This window comes from Sinocyclocheilus anshuiensis, unplaced genomic scaffold (genome assembly GCF_001515605.1).
Source record: "Sinocyclocheilus anshuiensis isolate Anshui unplaced genomic scaffold, SAMN03320099.WGS_v1.1 scaffold4168, whole genome shotgun sequence".
Lineage (NCBI taxonomy): Eukaryota > Metazoa > Chordata > Actinopteri > Cypriniformes > Cyprinidae > Sinocyclocheilus > Sinocyclocheilus anshuiensis.
This window is the reverse complement of record NW_015549825.1, coordinates 1,460-10,543: the sequence shown is the minus strand read 5'-3', so window position 1 is coordinate 10,543 and position 9,084 is coordinate 1,460. Positions and strand designations below refer to the sequence as shown.

Genomic DNA, 9,084 nt, shown 5'->3' with positions numbered 1-9,084 from the left:
TCATAGCCTCCTAATCATCCCCATATCTACTGATTGGCTTCATCACTCTGTCTCCCCTCCACCAATAAGCTGGTGTGTGGTGGGTGTTCTGGTGCAACATGGCTGCCGTCTCATCATCCAAGTGAATTAAGGAGTGAATATCACAAAAACTTCCTGATTAGATATTTGTTTAGAAAAATAAGTGTTGCATTGTGACAATTCAATCAAAATATTAATATATTATTCTCATTATTCTAATACAATTAATTATTCAATTGTTAAATTTAATAATGAATTCATATTTATCAGCATAATTATAATTAAGTTTAAATGCAATATAAAAATGACTTTTGATACTTGATTTTCACATTGCAGTATTGACGCTGACAACATATTTTAGCATTACAGTAATAAGGGTTTAGGTGTAATTGTCATGAAAAAAAATGTAACAATGCAAAAGAAAAAAAATACCAGGCTTCATTTTTCATTTTTAAGGTGAAATATGCCTCTTTTTTTTCTGAAAAGGTTTTCTGAAACTCGACCAGTAGTAGTGTGCTTCAGTTGGACATATCTTTATTGATATGTTACTGTGCATAGGTGAAAAACTATATACTGGAGAATTGTAAATATGAAAATGAAAAGGACATTTGTCTTTTGAGAAATGTGAAGATCTCCAGTGCTTGTTTAGACTGGATGGCTGGGCTGTAAGTGATTTCAATCAGAGATTCAGCTCTGTCAATCCGAGGTTGTGTCGTCTCTCCCCGGGGCAGCTGCTGGCTATGGGCTGGACTCTGGGGGCGGAGAGGTGGAGGAGAGAGAGAGAACATGTACTGATCCAAAAGCTCCTTGTTGAACAGCCTGGAGAACAACATAAGAAAAATGAAAAAAAAAAAAAAAATCACAAACTGGTTCTGATACTTTTTTGGCCGATTTAAAGCAGTACATAAAAATCCTCTATTTTGAAACTTTAGTTCATCAAGTTATCAGAAACTAACAACAACGGACAAGCTGACAATATCTTTTATACAGTTATAGTTAGCTTTGAGCTCATCTGCTAGCGTACTTCTAAAAGCTGACAAAATAAACTTTCAGCAGATACACTACTGTTCAAAAATTAATAAATTAATGCTTTCATTCAGTAAGGACGCATTTCAATTCATCAAAAGTGACGGTAAAGACATTTATAATGTTACCAATTACACAACAAAAAGCACAACTGTTTTTAACATTGATAATATTCAGAAATGTGTCTTGAGCAGCAAATCAGCATATTAGAGTGATTTCTGAAGGATCATGTGACACTGAAGACTGCAGTAATGATGCTGAAAATTCAGCTTTGATCACAGCAATAAATTATATTCTTAAATATATTCAGATAGAAAAGTTATTTTAAATTGTAATTTCACAGTATTACTGTTTTCACTGTATTATTGATCAAATAAATGCAGCCTTTGTGAGCAGAAGAGACTTCTTTCAAATAAATAAATTCTACTGACCACAGACTTTTGAATGGTAGTGTATGCAATTTACAGTTAGGTTTTCTCATAGATATGTCCCACCAAACTTCATGTTTCTAAAGTAAATATGTCAGGTGGACCTTTGTCAAGCTACATGGACATGCTGCTACTAGTTTGGATAAATTTCCTTGTTACTGAAAACAATCTGAACTACTTTTACACCACTGTATAACATAGTTAAAATTATTAATATTGCTACTTTTAGTCACTCTTGAGCAATGCAAACCACTCACCATTGGTTGAAAGATTTCACATTTGACCTCAACAGGAACCTTCATCTCCAGCCCGTCATCAGCATTGATGTGTGAACCAGTGCAAAAGCCCTTGTGCTTTAGCCAACAGAAAGAAAGGTTACTCCACTTACAGACATCTGAGTGGCAAAGGCAATATAAAGCAAGTTGAAAGAGTGTTCTTTATTTCATTTTGATCTGAATGAGTTCTTACAGCTGACTCCGAGTCCTTCAGCTTGCATTGTGTGAGCTCGATATCAGCAGTGCTTTTCTTGCAGTCAGTCTCTTGAATGGTGAACTCCACAAAATAAGACGGACCCACAACCCACTACAACACACATCTCCAGTCATGTATGCAGGACAGGATCGATTGATTAACTGGCGTTGACATACCTGCATGCTGGCTGCTGTTATATTCAGAAGAGCAACGAAATGTGGGGAAGCGCTCTTCTTGTTAAATTTCTGCAGGGCCAGCCTTGTGGTCTCCGATATAACTGGATCATCTAAGCGTTCTGCAGTTGGACAGTCGGGGCAAGTGTTTACTATAGCTCGAGCTGCCACTGTGAAACAGTGAGGCAAAGTCAGCATTTTACAAAGTATTATACCTATGGACAAAGATGAAAGCATTATACTGCTATTATTATCTATAATCCAAGTTACTTTCAGTGTGAATTAGTTACCAAAATAACATGTATAACATGCTTTACTCTGTTAGATTATCTCTTTTCAGTTTCTAGAATATTCTGGGGATTAAAAGGTTTCTTGCATGTAGTAACTTTCAAATAAATGCCTGCAAAATATATATGTGGTAACATGTACTATCTTTACTGCTACAAGGACATTTTAGGTAACTTTATAAAAGCAAATTACAAATTTTTTGTTGTTGGAAGAAGTGATTTAAATCACTTTTGATTAAAAACATGAGCAGCACATTTCTGCAACTCTCCAGAATGCCGTGCCACATAGACTTAGGAAAAATAAAAAAAAAAGATGTTACTGAACTATTGGCACTAATGTGTACACATTAATGTGTAATTTGAAAAGATAGTATCCTCACAATTATATTCCTTCTGCGTTGCTGTCTATGCAGGGTCAGACAGCTCTCGGATTCCATCAGAAATATCTTAATTTGTGTTCTGAAGATGAACGAAGGTCTTACGGGTTTGGAACAACACGAGAGTAATTAATGACAGAATTTTCATTTTTGGCTGAACTAACCCTTTAATTCCTCGTCATCAGTTAGGAACCTAGGTGTGCTATTTGATAACAATCTTTCCTTAGAAAGCCACGTTTCTAGCATTTGTAAAACTGCATTTTTCCATCTCAAAAATATATCTACATTACGACCTATGCTCTCAATGTCAAATGCAGAAATGTTAATTCATGCGTTCATGAACTCAAGGTTAGACTATAGTAATGCTTTATTGGGTGGCTGTTCTGCACACTTAATAAAGGACCTCTACAGCCCTGAAAGTCAGCGGAGACCAGGACAACTAGATGAGCCCCAGATACTGATCCCCAGTAAAGACCTGGTCTCAGACGGCCACCGGGTCAAGACCACAGGAACCAGATGAGTCCTCTGCACAATGTGACTTTGCTGCAGCCTGGAATTGAATTGCTGGTTTTGTCTGGCCAGAGGAGAACTGGCCCCCGACTGAGCCTGGTTTCTCCCAAGGTTTTTTCTCCATTCTGTCACCGATGGAGTTTTGGTTCCTTGCCGCTGTCGCCTCTGGCTTGCTTAGTTGGGGACACTTCATTTCCAGCGATATCGTTGACTTGATTGCACAGATACTATTTAAACTTAACTGAGCTGGATGATGACATCACTGAATTCAATGATGAACTGCCTTTAACTGAAAAATTAGTTTACTATTGTCACTTTGCATTATTGAAACACTATTTTCCTAATTAATGCTGTTCAGTTGCTTTGACACAATCTGTATTGTTAAAAGCGCTATATAAATAAAGGTGACTTGACTTGACTAATGTGGTAATGGACAGAACATTCCATTAAATTAAGATAAGTTAATGCAGTCTCAGCACACCTTGTTGAATGGTGCAGTTGTAATTCTCAACTTTGATGGAGCTCTGAAAGGAAAGGATGCATCACACGTCCCGAACACCTAATATAGTTCAGATAACAGTGAACTCTTTAGTCAAACAGAAGTATGTTATAGTGCATACAAATATTTGACTATAAGAAGTCTATGAAGTCCTGATGACCTTATCTACAGAGTAAAGCACATACACAGACTGCCAATCTCCTTAACAGCACAGGATTTCCAGTTTTTCCTGCTGATCACATGACATTCTGTTTCCAGAACATCTATCGTCAGGTGTATATGGTTCACGCCTTCTGCCTTTGTTAGAAGCAAACACGACATTAATCAAACTAGCATGAAATAATATTTCAAAGACCCAAGCTTTATAATGTTATCTCCGTTGCATGTCTTTTCAGATTTCATTTCCAAAAACCTTTAACATGCATTTGGTGAAAAACAGAAAAAGTACACATTTTCATTTTTTTTTTTAAATATCTGATATTTGGATTTTTTATTTTTAACATGGCAACGTAAATTCAATTAAGATATACACACTTATGTGTTCCATATTTGTGCATCTTCCATTAATTCCATATCTTTTAAACTCTTTAAAAATAAAAATTAAAAAAAGGAAAATTAAAAATATAATAACAATAAAACATATGATATTTTTCATATATATTATGTCTTTTTTCTGCAGTTTTTCCAGTGCGGTTTGTTTTTGTTTAAAAAATATACCACTAGCAATTAGATTGATGCCTCTGGTCTCCTGTGCCTTGAACCAACTGTGAGTCAGCATGACATTGACTAGGACTCAGGCTCTGGTGGGAATCTGTTTATTTAGCCTAAGTGTTACGGGAATGAATTTGTCAGTGTTGGAATCTTGTGTTGGGTGTACTTTCTATACACACAGGTTAATTTTAATGCTGCAGCCCCACCATGGGCATCAATCAATCATTCATGTTGCTTAATATAGTGTATTTTAACAAAACTGCAAGTATGAACCCGTGAAGAGGATCAGACAGCAAAAAAATATATGTGGGTCAAAGACGAAAAAGGGTTTAAGCATAAAAACAATAAGTGTAATACTGCTTTAAATTGTTGTTGTTTTTCCCCCCAAAAAATAAAAAAGTTTTCTGTTTAATTTAATTGCAATTTTGTTTTTGTTTTTCTGAGCAAAAAATAAATATCATACATTTTTCAACTGATTTACAGAAGACACCCACTAAAATGTCATTCAGTGTAATAATCTTGTCAGGCATATTTACAACAAAAATCAATTTATGACATTAAAATACTAATTACTTTCACCCCAAATACTAATTAGTTTGCCACTATCCTAGGTTTTGCCCATTACTATCCTAGGTTTTAATATGCTCCCTTATTCTTTTATATATTTTAATATGTACACGTCAGAATAAGCATGTTGTTTGAATTTTTACATAAATATTGTGTTACACTGAATGACAGTGTAACATGATTTCAACCAAATTTTAACATTTTATTCTCTAAAAATGTATTTGAAACCTTAAAAGTAGTCACTTTACTTACATTTAATGTGCTTTCTATGGACATAAAATCACGTTTGTACATTTCTTTTGATGCGGACATCTTAACGTTTCTGACCCATATACAGACAATTTGAAAAGTCATCAAATCAATACTAAAATATATTCAGGAAACATTTTTAGTTTTGAAAAAAAAAGTAAATAATTCAACAAAATTAAATGCTAATTAAGGTAGTTTAAAATGGTATATACGGAAGACACAAGATGTAGATGTTATTAACTTTTTAATTGATTTTACCATTTTAGCTCTACTTAAAGGGATAGTTCACCCAAAAATGAATTGCTCATCCTCATGTTGTTCCAAATCTGTAAGCGTTTCTTTCTTCTGCTGAACACAAAAGATGATATTTTGAAGAATGTTGGTAACCAAACGGTATTTTTGTCCGTTACTATGGAGGCTACCAGCAACTGTTTGGTTACCAACATTCTTTAAAATACCATCTTTTGTGTTCAGCAAAAGGAAGAAACTCATATAGGTTTGAAACAACTAAAGAGAGAGTAAATGATCACAGAATTTAAATTTTGGGGTCAATTAACCCTTTATCATTCACTGTTTGCAAGATTTCATACAAGTTTTTTCCTTTATTCACCACTGCCGTTTTCACTCCAATGCATCCACACTAGTATCAACACTCACCTTTATGTCCTGTTTGACATCATAAAGTCTGTTGAGTGAGAGGACATAGCCTTCCTGTCTGTCTGCGTTTATCTGCTCTAGGGTCTCCTCGGCAGCCTTCAGCACAGCGGCGTCTTGGCATTCAGTGGTCATGAGGGAGGCACTGCCGTGCTGCCAGAACACACACACCGAACACACCAAGAGCAAAGACTGCGTCCTCATCTCTGTATTTCTGAAACACTTCTGCTAGAGCGCCGTGAAAGAGATGGTAGATGAAAAATACAGTTCAGCTCTTTACACAAAGCACTGAACTTTCACCTGCAGCTATCAGCAAACACAGTCTTTATCTGCTACTGCTGTATATGCTCCTGTCTGCCTGCTCGTAAACAGTGACGCAATGCAGGTCAAAACTACAGAACTGAAGACTTGAAGCTGACACAGCCCTCCTTACACCTGCCATTAACATGTGAGTCATATTTTACATTAGCATGCACTGACCAAAACATTTTGACCAAACATGACAATTGTGAATTTAGCATCATAATTTTGTTACATTGTTTATTGCAGCAAGCGCAGCTTTTAGCGGGCAGGTTATTGGCACATTGAAGAATCATGAATGAATGAGAAAATGAACAGCGGGACTTGCTAAAAGGGATAGATCACCCGAAAATAAAAATGTACTCACCCTCAGGCCATCCAAGATGTAGGTGATTTTTTCTTCAACAGTAAAGAAGATTTTTAGCTTAAGTCAAATGCAAGTTAGCAGCTACCAGCATTTGAGTCAAAACATGAATACCAGGCAAGACAAAATTAATACCTGTGGCTCCTGACAATGTATTGAGGTCTTATGAAGCCCAATTTGAACAACATGAACACCTGAACAAATGATCAGTAGTGTATTTAAAAAATATATATATGATGATGATGATGATAATAATAATAATGTCCTGTTTGTATTATTTTATGTATTCTTAACACTTTATATATTAATAAAAACAAATTATGAAAACTTAATTTGAATGCTTTCACAAGGCTCTTACGCAATATAATATAATATAATAAAAATAAAATGTTATTTTATTAATCATCTCCATTTCTGCTAGACCTGCTAGAAACACGTGGCCACATAAGGATGCCTAAACCTCAACAAAATGATCTTGTCTCAAATATATCTCAGTTTCTAAAGTGATGGTTCACCAAAATTAATTGTTAGAAGCTTTTCACAAAACTTTGGGATGCCCATCATAATGGATAAAAAAAATAAGCATAAAATAATGTCTTATATCTATCTTAAACCAAGCATTTTGTCATGTCCCTGAGGCACATCTCTGAGTTTGCACTTAGAAAATTATTAACAAAATGTGCATAGTGTCTGTGATTTTTGGCAGCAATGTAAGCATTTATTTGTGTTCCATTCTTGTAAAAAATATTTTTCTAAAAAAAAGCAAAATATTTTATGAAAAAACAGACTTTAAAGTTTAAAGACGACGAAAAACTCATCAACGAAGTATAGGAAAATACTCGGAATTATATGCAACAAACCATAGATTCTTCAAAGAAAACATAAGGAAGTCAATCTCAGGAAGATTTTTCAGGAAAGAATCTCTAATGCTGTTAACATACGATCTGAGGTAAATGTTCAGTGACAGACGTTAGCAACAACTGTATGTAATTGTACAGTACAATTATAAAATAACGTACACTACAGACATTATTTTATTTCATAATGTCCTTAAAAATAACAATGCTGACCACAAATTGACAATTATGTTATTTGAAGTAAACAACTCCTCATGTTGAATTAAGACCCCAATAATCTACCTCAACAGGAATGACTATAATTAAATTTAAGAAAGAAATAAGCATACCTTACACAAAAAAAATATGTAGCATCTATGTTTTTATTGAGCAAACAAATCATGTAGTAGCTACAGCATTTAAAAAATGTTGAAATTGCTTGTAATAATACAAAACAATGCTAATAATTGATGAATGTCAATCTAATATGAATGCAGAGACTAAATTATGAGCTAAGCAGGTGTACGATATCTACAGTAGGAAGATATCGTGTCTCCCAAATCTAAAATCAATTAAATAATTAAAGTCAGTAAAGCAACACTATAGGGCCTGTTTACACCTGGTCACGTCATGCATTTTTTCTGATCGGATAGCTATCAGAAAAGACGCAGACGGTCAACACACAATCATCTTCATTAAAAGTAGTAAGACAAACTTATCTTTCCAGTGCTGATGCCGTGCGCTCTCCTATTGCGGGCTTTGATCTTGGAATGAGCTGATAATTAATCAAATGCAGTGCTTATCTTTTGATTTCGTTGACGTGAACTCAGTTAAATTGAAATATAGCGCAGGAATTGAAAATCGGATTTATATCCGTTTTGCGACGACACATTTATGCGCCAAGTGTAAATGGAAACGTTTTAACAAATCGGATAGATGTCCGATCAGCGAAAACGCATGAAATGACCCGATGTAAACAGGCCCATAGTGACCATTACACCATTTCAATCTGCCAAGATACATGTCCTTCAGAGTTGAAAAGAGCAGAATTTGTCTCAAACTGTGTAGGCCTCCCTTGCACCACGAGGTCCACCAGCAGTAGAGATGCTCTCCATTGATCCAGTAGTTGGAGCACTGGTATTTAGCCACCTCTCTACTTCCATTGGCTTGAGAAGAAAGTTGTGAAGGATGCACGCCGACAAAATAAGGCTGTTTATTTGTATGTTGATCCTCCAACGAGATGACAAAATGCCAAAGGCATTTTCCACCACACTGCGCGCTCGAGACAATCTGTAGTTGAAGATGCGTTGTTGTGTGGATAAGTCTCGACCAGGGTAAGCATAGATATGTATAGATGCCCCATTCGACCGTTCCAAGCACGTAGACGCGTCCGCCATCTTGGAACGGTCAACTTGAAGTCATTCACCATACTATGGGTTCACAGACCATCGGCTGTGCAGGACTGTGGCATCTTCGAATATTCATTGGTTACTATGGTGAATGACGTCAAGTTGACCATTACAATATGGTGGACGACTTGCGTATCGCAGCCCATAGAAACAGTCGCTAATGAGGCATCTACGTATATATATCCATAAGGGTAAGGCTGCATCA

General features: G+C 35.7%; 1 pseudogene; it reads right to left on the bottom strand.

Annotated features, from left to right (window-relative positions):
- Positions 1-441: 441 nt before the first annotated feature.
- LOC107660885 (fetuin-B-like) lies at positions 442-6,278 on the bottom strand (annotated as a pseudogene).
- Positions 6,279-9,084: the final 2,806 nt, after the last annotated feature.